Raw genomic sequence first — 19561 nt, forward strand, 5'->3', positions numbered from 1 at the left:
TGTTTTTAGTTAGAATTGGACATACTTTGAAAAGTAGACCAAAATATTTGCAACAGCTTTCTGGCAACATGCTGCCCCCTGCTGATGTGGAGTGTGACTGCTTGGAGATTGTAGCACTTAACCTCCAGCCACACCCCCCCCCCCCCGCCCCCCTCCACCTCCAATCCGTACACCCCCTCATGTCTGCTTTTGATTGACAGGATGGACAGATGCTGCTCTATAAACAGGTAACCCGATCTCCAGAGCCCATCTGCTCGCGGCTCCTTCAATTCACACTTCACACGCACGCACGCGCGCACACACACACACACTCGTCGCCAGAAAGATTGACGGGCACACGCACGCACACGCGCGCACATACACAGACAAATATGGCCACGTATCAAATAAATATGGCGGGGATGCACACAAACATGCGGGTGGGCGGGAAAAGAACACAACCAATGGACCAAACACAACCGTGAACAACATCCAGAACCAAACAGAACAAAGATTCACAACCAAACATGACCATAAACCAAAAACATGATTTGATCCTGACCGGATCCAGTCATGCTTCAGAACCGAAGAGAGCTGTGATCGAGGACCAAAACCAATCATGAAGCAGAACCGTAATCAAGAACCAAACACAACCATCAAGCGGAACCATCATCCAACACAGCCATGAACAAGAACTACGATCCAGAACCACAACCTGTCAAACTTTGTACTGACTTTGGACTTTCTTTGGTCGCAGCGGAAACCAGCTGATGCTAATGTTTAGCCGCCAGCAGCACTTTACATTTGTGAATATTTTGAGCAACAATTTGAAAACCTTCCTGATGGAAATTGCTCAATGTTAATGATCACTAGTACCAAGTGATGCTAACGTTGATGCTAATGCTAACACTGAGCCCGTGACATCCGCCAAGGCCACACGGGACTATGAAACGGAAGACTTTCTTTGGTGGATGTCAAAAAAAGGTTTTGACATGGCCACGAGGACCCGCTGATGCAAACAATGATGCTAATGCTTAGCCACAGACCTCCCTCAAGGCCGCTTACATTTGATTGAAACAAACAATACTCAACAATCGCTAGTAATCGCCAGTATCAGCAGAGGCTAACGCTAATGTTAATACTAAGCTGGAGACCTCCACCAAGAGAGTTTTTACACTTCAATAGAATATAAAAGCACTCAGTAGAACCCAACGTTTTCCACGGTGGAGGTACGAAAACGCGTTCTGATGCGGCATCAGTACGCGCGTGAATGTATATCGGTATGCTGCATCTGTCTGTGTGAGTTCTGACACGCCAACACGGTCAGGCGGCGACTTCCCGCGTTTAGCTCTTTAACGAGGTCGGCGGCGTCAATCATGCGACCGTGCCACCTTAACGGAAAAAATGCTAAGCGCTAATGACCGCCTTAAGGCTGAGCTAATGGCTAACCAGCTGGCATACATGCTAGGCATCCGCTCGCGCTAGGCTATAATTACGCGCGGCCCCTGAAGGACTCATCATGTTGTTTAGCCATTAGCACACGCTAGCACGCCGCCCTAGCGTCGCCCCGCCGCGCTCTGGCATTTCAGAGTGCTAATTATCACAAGTTGTTGGCGAATGCTACTTAGCCGCGGCCGGGGGTCTGACGAGGGGAAGGGGGTTGGTGGGCGGGGGTAGATTTACAGTACCGGCGCTCTCCGAGTCCCTCGTTGTTGGTGGGGGGTGGGGGGGCGTGTTAGCGTGTCCGCAGAGTGCTTTGTTTTGGATAATAATAGATTTGTGGGCGCGGGTCACTTGAACGCACCGTCACCTGCTAATAGCTGAGCGGCCGTCCTCGCTCGCCACCTCACCACAACAAACATCTCAAGTAAACAGAAGGACGGCCAGCCTGTTGCTAGGCAACCGCCACCGACTACTTGAGTGCGCGCGTGTGATTAGCACCAAGCGAAATCAAAAACAAAAACACACAAACACAACAAACAAAGAACAGAAGAGAAGGAAGCTTTTGTTTTGTTTTTTAATGACCTTGAATGCATCGCTGGGGTCATGACAGGACGGGTTATTATGAATCCCACTCGGATTCTAGGCGGGACACGCCCCGGTGCGATATGATTGGCTAGGCGATGCAGATGTGTGTTTGAAATTTGCACTAAATAACTTAGTGGGAAGTTAGTGAGATTCTGATAACGTCAGACACTTCTAAAAACATGAACACGCCCCTTTTGAGCCACGTAAAAAAAAAACCACAAAACAAGGATGCAGGCACATTATGCACACAACACCATAAATTGGGAACTGATAATAATAACCTTTCAAAGGTAAGAATAATCTTGGGGCTCTTGTTTCATATGCGCTGCATGAATATAACCTCGCATGCTTTCACATTGACAACAAAAACAAGTCGATCTAATGAAAATCGTTTGGCAAATGAGAAAGTTCCGAAATGAGCCTTGCCCCCCCCCCAACATGGCTGCCACATAGGCACGTGACTGATACAGAATGCTAGCGTATCACGTCCTCTTTTCACATCTGCGGTAGCATCCTTATTAGCATGTGAATCCAAATGTTTCGTAGTATTTTTAGCAGCACGCATGCTAGCAGTCATTTGCATGCTTAGCAATGTCTTTACTGTCATGTTTGGTTGCATGATGATAGCATGCTTAGTTGTAGCATGTCTAACAGCATGCTAATTAGTATGTTTGTTAGCATCTTTTCATGCATGTTTAGTAGCATAGTTGTAAGCATTCTTGTTAGAATGTTTAGGATCATCTTGTTTAGACTGTTAAGCAGCACGTATATTAGCATTTTTATTAGCATGCTCATTAGAATGCTTGCTAGCATACTAACTGCCATGTTTGGTAGCATGAATATAGCATGTGAATTAGCATGCCATGTAGGAAGTTGTTTCAAAGGTTTTTCTTGCCATTTTTCGTAGTATGTTTAGAAGCATTTTTAAAAGTAAACATGTGCGGTAACTTGTTTAATAGCATGTATTCCGCATGTATGTATTAGTAGTATTTCGTTTTAAAAATGCAGCGTGTGTTTAGCGTGTGTATTAGACAGACAGACACACACACACACTCAGCGAGATGGCGGGCAGTAATGTGGCGCTAGTGCCGTTAGCATTGATTAGCATTGATTTCCCGCCCTCTCGCTTTAATAAATGTCTTGTGCAGGCCTGACAGGAAGTCAACAGTGCGGCCGGAAAATCGACCGCCGCGACTTCATCACGCGCCACGCGCACTACTTACACACTACTTAGTCATACAGGGAGTCCATTATGCGCACGGTGGCGCACATACGCACACATCGCGCGCGTGTTCATGATGGCCTCCGCCTCAGCCGGCAACGAGCACACAGCCAAGGTTCGCCTTGTAGAAAATGGAATTGGAAACCTTTGGATTACTCGAGTACCTAATGGGCTTTGAAAAAGACCCAAAAATAAATAGATATCAATATGATATTTATTTCTATTTATTATTTGACATGCATGTTTTTTGAATGCCTCGCAGTTCTAATGTTTTAAGAGCTGTGAAGCCTCTTGTTCACTCTTCCACTGACCGGATGGCAATAAAGATATTTGAAGATGGATGAGAGGTAGCTAGAGAGTGAGAGAGACAGAATGAGAGAAAGAGAGCAAGACAGAGAGATGGAATGAGCGGGATAACAGAAAGAGACCGACAGACAGACGGACAGACGGACGGAGTGAGAAAAAGAGCGACTCCCCAAGCCTGAACACGACGACGTCATTTGTCAACTTCCTGTACGACATGATGCTAACATGCTAATAACAACTTGACAAGGACGCCATAATGTCTTTCTCTGACAAAATGAGACGTTGTTGATGCTGCTGCTGATGTGTCAGCTTTCATTCTTGACTTTCAAGTATGGAAATGCAGTCACATGCTAACATGCTAGCAAGCTAATGAGCCGGCTAACTCCAGCACGACACAAAGTGTCTTCTGCTGCTTTTGGGTGCTTTATCATACACTTGTTTTGTTTTTTTTAATCACACACACATACATGCAATGTACAAGACACACACACACACACACGCGGCGGCCTGCACTTGCGTGTGTGTGTGTGTAAAATGAACTTATTGTGGGAGTCACTTTGTGCATTTTTGATGCAATTTTGCAACATTTCCAAACGTCTGAAACCCGACGCCATATTTACTCTTCCTCCTCACTTCCTTCCAGAAGCTTTAATGCGTCCGTGTGTGTGCGTGCGTGCGTGCGAATGTGCCCGCTGATCAGATTTGCATCGAGCGCAGAAACACTCAAAGCATCAAAGAACAAGATCAAACTCACCGCTATTGGCTGACAGGATGGCGAGATGATGAGCACGACCAGGAGGATGTAACCCTAACCTGTCATCACACACACACACACATGGCGATGTTTAAATAAAAATGTTTCATTGTCATTTATTTTTTAAACTTTTGATTATTTAATTCATTTGAGGATATAAAAAAATGACAACCAACCATCAACAACAAAGATCAACACCAGAAAAAGATCAACAACAAAAATCAAAAAGTTCATCAACAAATGAACAAGAAAAGATGAACAAAGAAAATGATAAACAAAATGGTAAAAGGATCAAGATAAAAAAGATAAATATAGCATGATATGAATGAAAAAAAAATCTAAACCAAAATTGTAAACAAAAATCAAAGCCCCAAAAAATAAGAATTAACAAAAAAGAAAAATCTCCAAATAAAAGGAAAACAATAAAATGATAACAATCAACCACAAAGAAAACAAACAAAAACAGTCAAAAAAGGGAAAAACAAAGAATTTATCACACAAGAAATGAAAAGTATCAATCAATTTAAATAAAGGAAAGAAAAACAACAACAAAAAAATCAACCTAAAGAAAACCTAAAATAAAAAAGGAGAAAAATAAAATGATTAACGACCAAACAATTAAAAAAAAGAAAAAAAGAAAAGAAGTCAGATGCTACAGAATAAGATGGAAAAAAGAAGGCTTTGAAAATTGGGATGTCAAATACTTTCTGGATTTTTGTTGAAACGTTTTTAACTGTGGTCGTAAAGCATTTCACACGCACACACACGCACGCACGCACGCACGCACACACACACACACACACACACACCCCCCCCCCCCTCCCCTGTTTTATGTTTTCCGCCTTGTTCGTCTGCCGGCGGCCATGTTGTTGTTGTCGTGGCCGGCCAATCAATACGCAGGAATAAAAACGTAACCAAGCCAATCAATTAAGCCCACTTCATTTTCATAACTGCACTCATCGTCCTTGTCGCCGCGACAACAACCCCGCCCCGGCCCCCTCGCCCTCCGCCCCGCCTTGGGCCGCCTGGATGTTCCGGCGGTGTCATGTTCGCGGTGATGGATGTTTGGAAGCTGCCGAGATCCGCTTACGTCTAAGAACTTTGGATCAATAACAATATTTTCCCCCTTCGCCATCCACTTTAAAAGGCCCGCATTCATTTTTAATGGCGGCCAGCTAATACGCGGACAGATGTGGGCGAGGGCGGCCAGCGCCGGGTCGCTGTCGGCGGCTAATTGGCTCCTTGGCGGTGATACTCGATCCGCGTGATCCAATCAGACGGCGGCGTCATAACGCGCTGAAAGGCGACACTCGGGAAGCGGACGGCCGCGACGTGGACGCCGCAACGTCGACGCCAAACAAGCGCCGGGGCGGACAACAAACACGAACGGCGGCAAACACAACAGCAAAATACTCAACAAACAAAAAGCAACAAAGGGTTGACGGCAACAGGAAAGAAAATAACAACAAGGAGAACGTCCAAAACCAACAAAAATCGACAACAATTGCAAACAACGAGGATAAACAAAATCAAAATCATCAAAAAACAAATAGAAGAAAAAAGCAAAGACAATCAATACAAAAAGATAAAGAAAAAAGGAAACACAAAAACTGTAAATAAATAAACAAACACCATCAAAGGAAAAGAAAATCAACAAAAGAAAAAAAACTATGAAAATGCCACAAAGAAAAATCACAAACAAGAAGATCAAAAATAAAGAATAAATGAAAAAGAATCAACAACAAAAAAGAACAGAGAAAAATATCAATAACAAAACAATCATCATCAATGAGAAAACCAGAAAACAAGAACGAAACAAGAAAAAGAAAGAAAGCAACACAAACATCGACTGATAACAAATAATGAAAATTCAACTCAAAAACCCAAAAACAAGAGAAAGAAAATCGACACAATCAAAATAACAAGAACACACAAAGAAGACAAACATTGAAAGCAAGCAAAAGAAAAAAAAGGTTGAAGAAGAATAATAACACAAACAACAACAACAACTTGTGTGTTTTGCATTGGAGGGCTGACATCATCACTTCCTATCGGTCAGCTGACTTCCTGTCCGACCTCCCGCGACCCTCAAAACAAACGCCGACGAGCGGCCACCTGCTGAGCGGCCCGCAGCGTTCCTTTGAGGAGGTTCGATCCCCGACCACGCTGGAGAAGAAAGTGATTGGCCTGCGACCCCTGACCCCGTGTCACCCTTGCAGGAAGTGAGCCAGCAGGCGGCCATGTTAGTTTGTTGTTGTGGCTGCTTAGCCAGGCTAATTAGCGCCCGAGAGATTAGTTGCAGCTTAGCCTTTGTTTGGCCTCTTTGTGTCTCACCGCTGAGCGCTAATTACTGTGCTAACATGCTAATGCTATCTAATGCTAAACCGTACGCACGCACACACACACACAAATGTAGTTAATAGAGGAACAAACATTTTGCTAACATGCTAAACCCATGACATGCTAATTATGCTAATAATATCAAATGCTAAATCACACACGCACACTCGGTTAGTAGAAAACAAACACTTGCTCACATGCTAATGCTAAACACACGTGCGATCATACGCCTAGCTTCCCCTTCTGCTTGGTATGCTTCAAGCTAGGATGTTAGCTTGGCCACTAGACTTGTCTCGTCCTCGCCTCACCACTAGCCTGGTGGCTACAAGCATCACTACTAGCCATGCCGCTGGCTAGCAATCACCACTAACTTGGCTACTAGCTTCTCATCATGACCCCTCTGTGGAGTTGTCAGAATTTCCTAAAGTCATTTAATTTGGCTTGCTAGCATGTTAGCAGGTGGTTGTGTTGACCTTGTCTACTTGCAGCGAGCGTTGAAGAGGCGAGCGCGACTTTAATCCTCTTAAGTCCAAACGTGTGTTTCTTAACGCGTCTTTTCTCCTGCGACATTTTAATCTTCACCCAGGCCACCAATCACACGCCCCCGGGGACTCAGGGGGCGGAGCCAAATGAAGGCAGGGGGGCTGAGGATAAGTACAAAAAAAAAAGTCGTGTGAAGTGAAAGAATGAAAGAATGTCCTCCAGCGTGTACTCAGAAGCGACGACATCATCGCACTCGGCAGGTACACTTGAAGGATGGATGGTGACCTTTGAACCCGGCCCCATGATCTAGTGTCGGCCCGCCTGAAAGTGAACACTCTCGTCTTTCAACGCGCTGCAATTACACACAGATACACACGCACACCTGTGCCAATATACACAAAAACAAAAACACACTTAAATACACGGCCATATATCTGCACATGCACAGCACACAACACACATTCAGACGCACACTTGAATACACACACGCATATATACGTATATGCAGGCACACAAACGAACACACTCACGCTCACAAAAAGACTTGCAGTGCAGTACACATGCTAAGCTAACGTAGAAACACAATACTTACAATACATGATGTGTGTTAGCATTAGTTAGCATTAGCATTTGATCAAAGTCCTCTGTATGTTTTAGCATTAGCATGCTAGCAAAGTGTTGAACATGTTAGAAAATGAACCCCATTTGTGTGTGCGCGCGCGCGTGTGTGCATGTGACCGATCAGCTAAAAAAGCAAACGCTGCTAATTCCTGGTCGCTCTGCATTACTTCCCATTCGTCCCACGAGACGGGGGCGTCGACGGATGGATGGCGAGTGTGTGTGTGTGTGTGTGTGTGTGTGTGTGTGTGTGTGTGTGTGTGTGTGTGTGTGTGTGTGTGTGTGTACGTGCGTGCTGACGGATTATGGGAAAAGTGTGCGCGTGTTGTCACAGCAAAGCCTCAACAGCTCAAAGCTGGACGAGCTCAACACCTCGGAGCGGCAAACAAAACAACTTCTTAAGTGCTGTTTGTTTTACGCAACCTCTCGGCGCCGCCGGGCGGAGTCGCTTCAAGGCGGCCCAATTAGCGCAAAGTAACCGCTTTACCTGAGTTTTGACTTTTGTCACCGGCCACCTGCAAGTGGACAATACTTTGCAAGCACATACGACATGTGCAACCCGAGAGAAGTTTTTGCGAGGGCAAATAATCGACAAGGAAAACGAAGACAGTCCTTTGCGTGCGACTTCACGTTTCTACGTTGCTACTTATGCCGCACAAGCTAGCTCGTAGAACCTCGGCTGTCGCTCCTCTAAACATGCTACCTGCCACTTTAGCGTTAAAAGCTTTATTTGTCACTTGATTTGTCATTCTTTTTTTTCAAAATGTCAGATTTGAATTTGACTTTTAAACAATAAATGTTCTCAAAATGACATTTTATTTAATCTTGTTTGAAAAGGAAAAGCAGACACTTTGTGATGGTGTTGATAAAGCAAGCACTCGTTCTCCATGCAGTTGCGTACGCGTACCTTTTACTGCATGAGGAAACCAAATGAAAGTACAGGATTGGAGCGAGCGTGTATTCGAGTAACGGCAAAGTACTGCGAGAGAAGTGTGAGTGCAAATAAATGTACCGGAATAAAATGGCCCTCATCAATATTGATGCTGATCTGCTAATTAGACTTCACATGCGACACACACATACGCGCGCGCGCGCACACACACACACTGAGGGCACTGCGACTGGACACCAGCCACTGTGTATGTGTCAGTGTGTACTTGTTTGTGTGTGTGGAGGGCACTGTGATTGGGCAGCCGCCACTCTGTGTGTGTGTGTGTGTGTGTGTGTGTGTGTGTGTGTGTGTGTGTGTCCCTCGTTGAATGAATGCATCCGAGTCCATCTGTTTGGCAAGAGACATGATTGTGAGGCCATCTGGGCTTTTCTGGTGTGTGTGCATGCGCACGTTTGTGTGTGCGTGCGATAGCCTTGAGGTGTGTTAGATGCAAAGGTGATAAGAGCACACACACATACACATGTTGCTTTGAGAAGTGAGAACTTTACTTGTGGCATTGTGTACTTAATGTGTGTGCGTGTTTTCAGTTTGTTTACTCATGTCAGGTCAGTCAGAAGGCAACACACACTTGAGACAGACACACATGCACGCACACACGGTAAAATTGTACACAAATACAAACAAATGAACACACAAAGTCAACACTTGTCAGGCCTGATGTTAGCGGTTAGCCGTTAGAGCTAGCTACTAATGCTGATGGAGTAAACGCCAAGTGGCGTGTTGGACAGTTTTTTCGATGACTTCAACTTCATGAAAACAAAACTCATTGAAGGCGTTAGCTTAGCATTTTTATAGCATTGGGTTGTTTACATGCTGACTTAGCAGCATGCTAAAGCTAATGCCAGAATGTCATAACACCATACCAAACTTCAATTTCATTAACTTAGCAGTTAGCATTAGCACATGCTAACAGATCGCAGCACTGACGGTGACTTTGCTTGACGACTTGAATTTCTTCAGGGACGGAGGCCGTAAAGTTTTGGAGTTTTCGTTTGGGCACCGAAACTTCCAGCGATGGAATCATTTGTTGTTCTTGACTGGAGTTCTTTCACGTGTTTTTTGCGTGACTTTCAAGAGCTTTGAAAGTCACCCGCCAAAGTCAACAGCGCTTTCCCGGCACGATCGATCTTACGAATAAAGTCACTGAACAAATTCGTCACAGTCTTCTTTCCAACATTTGTAGGAATATCCTTCTCTAACCAGTCCCATCCAGACTTGTTTTTTACGATCTTGTCAATTTCCATCTTTGCGTTCGATCACGGACATCTTTCTTTAAACAACCGGCAAAAACGTGTGAGAAATGAACAATGGCATAACTCCTAAGCGCGTTTATTGGTCAACACGGAGACTTCAGCCAATCGCAAGATCCGTTTCACTTCAGCCAATCGCAAGATCCGTTTCACTTCAGCCAATCGCAAGATCCGTTTCACTTCAGCCAATCGCAAGATCCGTTTCACTTCAGCCAATCGCAAGATCCGTTTCACTTCAGTTACGGAAACACTCAAATGGAATGTTGTAGAGACGAAATCGGAAAGTTTACATTTTTATTTTTGGAGATAAAAAAAGCGGAAAAATCCCATCCCTGTTTCTTTCACGACGAACTTAAATGATTGGATGGAGCGACACTGTTAGCACAGCATTAGCGTCAGTTAGCATTAAGCTAACCAGAGGGGTGCAACACACAAAAACAAACGCTCTCATTCTAAAAATCAAAAAATACATTTTGCGAAGCCAGCAGCAGATGTTCTCTTAGCTGTCGTCACTCGCCACAACGTGTGCGTTTCCAGCTGTTTCTGCGTACGTGTGTTTATTTTACAGCGCGCGCACATGCACATGCACGCACGCGCACGTTCGGGGGTCATGTGGATGTTGATCCGAACGGCCCATCAATTGAATCTGTGCTGAGAAAATAAACTCCGCAAGTGATGATTATTCCTCACTTGACAGCTGCGTGTGTGCGTGTGCGCACATGTGTGAACTCGCACGTGCGTATCCTTCTTCTTCTTTGACTTTTTTGTGTTTTCATGTTCTGGCGGGATTCGGAACATATCAAAGGTAGCCGTCAGGCTGCTGAACGTGTTAGCAAACAGTCAACAATGCAGGAGATCACCGAATGTGAAGAAAGTCATTTAAAGAATAATCCGTCCAACGTATACAAATATGTTAACACGCAAACAAATGTCGTACCCAAACACGCACACACATATCATATAGACACGTCACATAAATAGACACGCGCACACACAGCCGCCATACGTGGCGCGCCATCTCCATGGCGACGTGACCCGGCCGTGCTCTCCATCTGCAGGCGTCGCACGCGCACACGACTGCCGACAAATGGACGTCTGCGTGTGTATGACGGCGAGTATTTATAGACGGACGAGATAGACAAGTGGGAGCAACTCTCTCACCTTCCATCTGTCCCCCCCCACCCCATCCCACCCCTCCCCTTTCACTCATGGATGATTGACAGCCGCACTCAGGTACAGGCAAAGGGGGAGGAAGGGGCGGAGCTGTCAAAGAATATTAATCGGGCAAGATACATCATAAACGATGACATTTGACATGAGACATGAGGAGACGCTTAAAGGTTGACGCATGACGAGGCATGAGACAATTTCAAATAAGACACAAGAGGGATGACGACAAATGAAATGCAATGATGAGAAATGATTAGAAAAAAAAGAAAGACATGTGAAGCATGAGACATGTTGAGACATTGACATGAGAAATGATGAACCATGACATATGATGACAAAATTAAAAATAGGACATTGATGAGACAAAAAAAGACAGAAGTGACGAGACATTACGAGAAAGGACATGAGACGTGTTCACACGGGACTTCATGAAACAAGACAAGATGACGACCAAACATGAGACATGCTGATACTTGATTGAAAATGTCCTAAAACATGAGATTTCTTTCGTATGATGAGAATGACGAGACCCGACAAGATCGATAAAACACGACATTTGGCATGAGACATTTTCAAGGAAGACATATTTTGAGGGATAACGAGAAAGGGACAAGAACATTTGGGGACATGAGATTGGTTGAGAATAAAGACGTACGTGACGAAACATGATGACGTGACGAGACAAGATGGCTAAAACATGACTGATTCTGAGACGCCGACATGACGCATCAAGTTGATTGGCTTTTCTTTTGCTCGTTTGTTGCCTAGCAACAGGGTCGCTTTGCCTCACGTGTGCGTGTACTCGTGTGTAGTTTCCTGCGTGTTGGTAAACGACGACGCGCGAGTCAAAGGGCAACCCTTGGCTGTCGGCGTGACCGATCAGGTGAGGTTGAGTCGGCCATTTTGGAGCATTGTGTGTGTATTGACATATTGCGGTGACACGAAAAAAATTGGCATTGATTTTTTATTTTTTTATTTTTTTATTTTTTTGCTGTGTTCGGAATCGTTGACTCAATCCGGACCCTCATTGAACGCTCTACGGTGGCAGGGAACTTAACTTGACGTCGGCTCTGCTTGCTTAGCTCAATGCTAACAAACTAGGAAAAACGCCATAGACATGCTAACAAGTAGCATCTGTGTTGGGATGCTACAAGTCGTCAAGCAATGGACATTTAAACACAAAAGACGTAGACGGACGATATAATCATACTCACCGACATATTCCTTATCCTCTGCAAAGAATGACTAATACTAAAGCTTCTTTATGTTTGCGTGATCCGATACCCTGAACGCAAAATCCTTTTTCTGTATCCTTCACAATATAGTGGGCGGAGAGTAACCTCAACTCAGCTAAAGGTAAATGAAAGGCCGCACGCCGCCGTCACTTCCTGTCAGTGCGTTTTTCCCCCTCCGGAGCGGCGCCCCCCCGCCGCGTCCCGAGCAGGCCGTGTCAAAGTAGGCCGTCAGCGGCGCTCTTTTGTTGGCGCACAAGTCTCATTACGCTCATGCTCAAACATGTCAGCGCACGCACACACACAAAAAGCACCAGCGCCAGCGAAACATTAGCATAAAAGCAGTGTTAAGGCGCGCTGACAGCTTAAAGCGCCGACGTTGGAAATTTTGTCGCCGGCTCTCTGAGGAACACGTTTTTGGTCAAAACCATTCGGGACACGTTTACACGTTTCTTGCCCTGGCGCAGTTGAGCTTTGGTAAAAGCCCCGCCCCCTCAGTTGACGCTTCCGGGTCTGCCATCTTTCCGGACATTTACAATGGAAAAGAACGACCCCGAGAATATCCGTGAGTGTTTTTGGAGCAATCTTAGAAGCAAGAAAGGAGCTTGTCGGACCTTGACCGTTTGAGGGCCCGGTTTGCTCAAGGTCATTTAGCTCGTTTAAGGGGCGGATCTGTCTCATATGGCACGGCTGGGCCAATGGCGAGCCCGGATTTCGACGATTAGTAGGCTGCATCATGACCGTCGTTGGCTCAGGGTGGGGGAGGGCTTTTCTAATTTAGCCCAATTGTGATGTCACCGAAAATGACTAAAAAGTTCCTTTTCTTGGTCTCTTTTCCATGACACATCCCGTTTAGACAGCAGGTGGCGCTAGGTTGTCTCCTTCCAACATCCTGCCGGTGTTCCTTGCACTTTTTGTCCTGGTCTCTGATTGTCTGACACGCCGCACCTCAGCAGAAAAAGTCAACAAATTCACACCGTCGGCAAGCTGAAGTGACGCCGGCGCGTTCGGCGTTGGCGTTCCCGCCACAGCTGGCGGCCACGGCGGCGTCCAGCTGGCCGCCCAACAATGGACTGCGGCGCGTCAATCAGGCGAGGAGGCTGAGCGACGAGGCGCTCACTCGCCGGTCTGTCCTGGACGCCGGCGCGCCGCAACGCAAGCTGCCAGAAAAGCAAAGAAGAGGCTTTTGTTTGTTTGTTCTCCGTCGCCGCGCCGACTACACGCGCGTCCTCTTTGGATTGACGCGGCCTTTATTTGCGAGTTGGCGGCGGCTGCTCACGTGGCTTCGGGCCGGCAGATCGTTTGAGGAGGAGACGAGGGACGAAACATGAAATGTTATGAGATACGCAAGAGCTAAGAAGAAGACGTGCTAATCATAAGACATGACGAGCCGAGCCACGATGACCGGCTCGCATGACATCATCACCGCTTGAAGCAAAATGGCCGACAGGAAGTAGATTTTGTCGTTCAACAGGACATCAGCATCAAGCCTGACATCTTCATCCTTCTCTCCCGTCCTCATCCTCCCCCTTGACCCCCTCCCAGTCGGGGGTCTGTTTTGTCCCCCCTCCCCCCTCCCTCGGTGGGAACAGCTCCTTGTTTGTGGGCCAATAGCTTCGATTCAAGCGAGGCCTTTGTGACGAAGTTCTGCCACAAAGCCTAATGGGAAAGCGCCCCCCCCCCCCTCCCCCTCCCGCTGCCCATCAACGTTTGTCTGACCCCCCAGGACCCCCGCGCCACCCCCCCAGCTCAGGCCCTCCAAGTTTGTTTAAGACATTGAGGGTCCAAAGAAAGAGACAGAAAGAGAGAAAGAGTCCGCCCATTAAGGTAATTATATAGAGCCAACGTTCCCGTGAGGACCCTTAATCGACCTTAATGTTTGTCTAATTGGGGTGGGGGGCCCGTGAGGGGGCTTGGTTTGGATCCAGGGGGGAAGGGGGGGGGGGGTCTTTGAGGGAGTGAATGTCCTCTTCCTCTCAGGACAAGAACAACTTTCAGTGCTCTTGTCTTCACCGTTCACACCTTCACACAAAGCCTGTCACCTCCAGCGTTCTCACATTTCCTCTTCCCAACTCCCACCGGTGACCCCCCCCATCCCTAAACCTATGCCCCCCCCCCCCCCCCCCCACCGTTATCCTGGTGAGAGGCCCGCAAGTCGCCTGCTTGTGTCGCCGTTCCTCCAACATGGCTTGTTCTCGTTCAGGCTTGGATCACTATTTGGCAGGAAGTCTGTCTTTTACTTCCCGTATGAAGGTATTTGTACAACTTTTATTTTCTGTTTTAGGGAGGAAAATCTTTATTTCCTGTTTCTGGAGCTTTCAACTTCCTGTTTAAGGAAGTTCTACGTTCTGTTGGAGATGTTTCTATTTCCTGTTTAAGGAGCATTTGTTTCCTGTTTCAATAGCTTTCTTTTTACTGTTGAACTTTCTTTTCAAAGTGCAATTTCCTCTTCTTGTTATTGGGACTTTTTGTTGTTGTTGTTGTTTCAGGAGCTTTCTACTTCCTCTTTGAAGATCTTTGGACTTTCAGTTTGCGGTGCTTGAGGAATTTCTATTTCCTGTTTGAGGATCTTCCAACTTCCTGTTTGAGGTTTCCTACTTGCTGCCGGAGGAACCTTTATTTCCTGTTTTGGGATATTTTTATTTTCTGTTTCATCGGCTTTCTACTTACAGTGTGAGGAGATTTTTTTGACCTTTTGCCGGCCGGTTGAGCCCTTTTGAGCACGCTAACTAGCGACACAGAACGGTAGCAAAACAAATGACTCGTGAGAACGTGAGAACTTTTGGACTTTTTCTATTTTTTCCTTTAGTGTTTAGCGTCGGAGCAAAGCGATGTGACCTGACGCAAAAACGAAGATGATTTCATTTCCCACGGATGGCGAGGAAGACGAGCGGCATGACAGCGCGACAAATAACCTCTTCCTCACTTTTCCTCGCTCGCTGCCCACAAACGGGATTGAAAAAGCTGCCAAAGTGTCCTGCGGCCAAATGAGACAAAATGAGACACCTGTCCAAACCTCTAAAGACCTTTTGTGTCTTTCACAGATTCTAATTGGGCCGCGACGTTCCTCCTTGTGGTCGTCTTAGCGTGCTAGCGCGCTAGCAGCAGGCGGGAGGGGGGGGCGGTGGGGGCTGAATGGGAATGTGATTGTGTTGCTGTCAAGCACTCCCGCATGAACTCGCCTTTTCTTTCCTGAGCCGGACGGCCGAGAAGTGTGAAGAAGAAGGTGGTGGTGGTGATGGGGGGGGGACGGGGGGGGGCACACTTCATTTGTCATCCAGCGGCCTGATTGGAGTGGCCGAGCCAATTCACATCTCGAGTGGCATTCCCATCACACAACTGCAAGCCCCCCCACCCCCTCTCTCACCCCCCGCCCCCCCCTGGCTGCTGCCAATCAAGCGTGGCGATGACAAGCGGCCATGTTTGGAGCTGAGAGGCTCACAGTGGCGGTAATGACTCGCTATGCCGGCAAAGCTGCCGCTAATGGGTGGGGGGTTGGGGGGGGGGGGGGGCGATTGTGTCACAGGGTCGGTTTAGGGGGCAAAAGCAGCGACGGCCAACTTTCTCCGCTGACTTTCCGCATTTGAAATGAGCGCCTTGATGTCATTGGGCCAATCGGACGGCTCAAAAGACAAGGACTTCCTGTCTTAATGGAACCTTTGACCTTCCAGCAGGGTGACGCCGTCCACTTTGGTGCTCACCTTTGACCCTGGCAAAGATCACAGTGGTCTTTCTTCAAATGCTTTCTGTATGAGGAGATGTCGACTTGATTTTAATTCCTTCCTTCCTTCGCTTCCTTCGTCCGCGCCGGTCGCGGCGCCTGGTGCCTCGCCGTAATGACTTTGGTGTTTTGATGCTACGGCGGCGGCGGCGGCGGCGGCGGCGCTCTCAATATTTGTGTGCGTGAAGGCAGAGCTCGGTAATTGAAGGTGTGATTTGCGGCAGCTGGCGTCGAGTCTCCGAGTGTGCGGCGTCATGAAAACAGATCGCGAGACGCCGTAAACAAAAGCGACTTGTTATGTCGCAAACCCTCGCCGGGACGTTGCGCTCGTTTGCCGCAATCACCGCCGCCGCCGCCGCAATGACCAGCGTTTAAAAGTTCCACCATGACAAAAAAGTATCACCGCCACCAGCATTCTAAACACTAACCACCAAATGGAACTTCATCCCGTGATCAAGTATTTAGGCTCGGTGAAGCAGCATATGACTCATTACGCAATTTTCATCAAAGTCGTACGCAATCGCTCCTCGTCCTCACAATAAACAAGAAAGAAAAGAAAATCCTGGAAGGTTTTGCACCTGTGGGGGAAGCAAGCAAGGGGGGAGGGGCGGTGTCCTAAGAGGGGTCAAGAGGGGAAGTTGCGGAGGGGTCAGAGGTCAAGAGGAAGCTCTTTCCTCCAATGGAGAGCCACTTATCATTCTCATCTAATGGAGTGGCCATCTGTCAATCAGGACGAAGGGGGAGGAGCCAACAGGTATCCCCATGCCGCCGTCGCTGTCCCCCGAGGGCGGCGGCGCAGAGAAGGACGGCCGGGGGGGATCTCGGGGGTCCGAGGGGAGCGGCCGGTGGGTCGTGGGATTGTTTACGTCCCGCCTGCGCTCCCCAGCCGCGCTTGCACCGATCACACGCTGCTCGGCTTTCTGATTGATTATTGATCGCCACCTGTGCGCGTGTGCGTTCCTTTCTATGTGGCTTCTTTACTTTTATGAGACGTTTTATTGCGTATTATTGTTACTCGCGATGAACACGGACCTCGTTTAACTCATCAAAATATCACGTTAGGTTTGAAGTCGTTGTTTTATTTAAAGTTTGGCTGCTCGTGCGACTTCTCTTCAAATGAGAGTTTGGACTGGAACCCGAAATCCTCGTTCTCTAAGTGTGCTGGATTTCTTTTACGTCGAACTTTTTACGTGTGAAATTTCACTTGCACGTTTTCATCAATGTAATGTGATGAATATAAATCCGACATTTAATCAGCACGCCGCGTCTTGTTAGCTGAGAGTTGGAAATAAAATGAAATCAACTTTGATTCCTGCTGTTTATGATGAATTATTGATATTGTTTAACTGTGAATGTTGAAGTCATATTTTAATATGTGGAGTAATACAAAAATACACGATTAAAAACATGATGATATCATTAATTGTTTGATTTCCCCCCCGTTGGTGCTTTTTGCTTCCGTCTGGAATCCTTATGATTGTTGTGTTTATGTATAAATATGAATTTCATTCCAAGGAGAAATCTGAAGGACTGAATTGACTTGTTGTGCAATTCATTCAAATGAAATTGGTCAAGATTTCTTTGGTCAGAAAAGTGCAATTGCTAAGTGCGACTTGTGGGAGGAGCAACAGATATTGTAAATATGCAGCGCAACATCAAATATTTCCTTATTTGGGCATTTTATTGTCAACAGTCTGGAAAAAGGAAACTATTGAAATACGGGAAAGCAGTTCCCAAAATGTCCCGAATTGCAGTCAAGGAACAATTGAAGGTACGAATGGTTTGATGACGTCTTCTCTGTTGTTTGAGATTTTGTGCTGAATCTTTCAAAGTTTGAATCATTTAAGAGATGCGGAAGGATCAGCTCAATTTGTAAAACGTTTTATAAAAAAAAAAGAAGTAAAAAATGTTGTGACTTGCGTGTTGCCAATTTGTGTTTGTTTTTCTGCCCACTGATCCCGCAATTACCCGGGAAGTCCGTTCCCCTCCCGCCCGGACCCTGACCCTTGAACTCCGCCGCCCCCTCCCGTGTCGTCTCGGCCCGGCCGCTCGACTTTCTCGGCGGCGTACCTGCGAGCTAACGAGCTAACGAGCTAACGAGCTAACGAGCCACCTCCAAGTCTGGGAAGATCTTTGCGGCTCATTCCCAGACTGGCCCCAGAGGGGCCGAACTGCGGCGGCGTGGCCCCAAACCGCGGCTCGTCGTCCCCGGGGACGGCGAGCGGGACGAGGAGGCGGCGACGCTGGCGGGAGCAGGTGGAGCGTGGGAAAAGGCTCACAAAAGGACATGACAAAACATCAAGACAAAACATCGGGACCTTTTTTTTGGACAAAAAGTGGCACAAAGCACGCGTCAACATCGTTTGGAAGTCACGTTGTGCAGACCGCGAGAACGCAACACATTGCTGCGGCATAGGAAGAGTAAAGGTCAAACAATTTGGGATAGAGACAATAATCGAGGCAGATATTGGGCATTATGGCCAATATCGCTATCGGCCTTTTTTCAAAAATCTGACGGCCGATAAAAGGTCAAGCTAGAAGCATTTGAATCCCAGGGACTATTTATTTACATTTTCAGTTACATTTAAATGAAATGAAATCTTTACTAAAAATGATTATCGGCTCCAAATGTCGGTTATCGACTTTGTTGACGACTAATAATCGGCATCTGCCCTGAAAAAAAACATATCAGTCTATCTCTACAAACAATATGTTAAAAAAAAGAAAAGAAAAAAAGGCAAAATTCCAACAAGGAAGTGGTGAAAAGTACATACAAAGATGAACATAATGCAACAATACAAAACTGGCCGACACTTAAGATGTCAAGAATGTTTGGTAAAAGCTCGTGACGACATCAGAGGCGGCAAATCCAGGGCCAGAAAGTCAAAACCCTGCCACAGTTTGGCTTTTGCCCCAGCTAGCTGGTGCCCTGGCTAAGGAGCTAGCTAGCTAGCATCAGGAGCTAAAGCCAAACTGTAGCAGGTTTTTTACTTTTTTTTGGGGGGGGGGGGGGGTCTGTGGAATTGACATTGCTTCCCTACAGCCTAACCTTAACCAATAAATCTCATCATATAACCCTCAACCTAACTGAGTCAATACCAATATCAATATTAGAGGTGGCAAATAAAAGTTTCTTTTTGCAGTCGTGTCAAATGACTTACCTTAAATGAAATTATGCGTCACATTGGAGCCAAAAGTATAATCCTGATCGTTTACTGCGCCTCTTGCTGCTCTAAATAGTAAAGATGTCGCACTGCATTCGAACTTACTGAAGACTACGGACTTCTTCTTCTTCTTCTTCTTCCATTTGATGGTTGTCAAATGCTTTTGGCTCATTAGCGCCCCCTTCTTTAGCATAGATACCTATGGCTATGCAGAAGGCAACTGGCGGTAATGCAGGACTTCTTCTTCTTCCCTCTTATCGCGGTTGACAGGTGCTTTTGGTACATTAGCGCCCCCTTATGAAACGGAGTGCATACATGTGGCGGTCATGAAACGGTACATTA

The 19561-nt window shown here is 46.6% G+C and overlaps 1 protein-coding gene across 1 annotated transcript in view; it reads right to left on the minus strand.

Annotated features, from left to right (window-relative positions):
* The window catches only part of g2e3 (G2/M-phase specific E3 ubiquitin protein ligase), a 62815-nt gene extending 43471 nt beyond the window's left edge, over positions 1 to 19344 (minus strand). Inside the window, exons 1-2 of the mRNA XM_077565320.1 lie at positions 19217 to 19344; positions 4290 to 4348 (exon numbers count right to left, since the gene is read on the minus strand). The gene's annotated coding sequence lies outside the window, so the exon portion shown is untranslated. The remainder of the gene's footprint in view (positions 1 to 4289; positions 4349 to 19216) is intronic.
* Between the last annotated feature and the right edge of the window lie 217 nt (positions 19345 to 19561).

Source organism: Vanacampus margaritifer, chromosome 1 (assembly GCF_051991255.1).
Source record: "Vanacampus margaritifer isolate UIUO_Vmar chromosome 1, RoL_Vmar_1.0, whole genome shotgun sequence".
In the NCBI taxonomy this organism is placed as follows: domain Eukaryota; kingdom Metazoa; phylum Chordata; class Actinopteri; order Syngnathiformes; family Syngnathidae; genus Vanacampus; species Vanacampus margaritifer.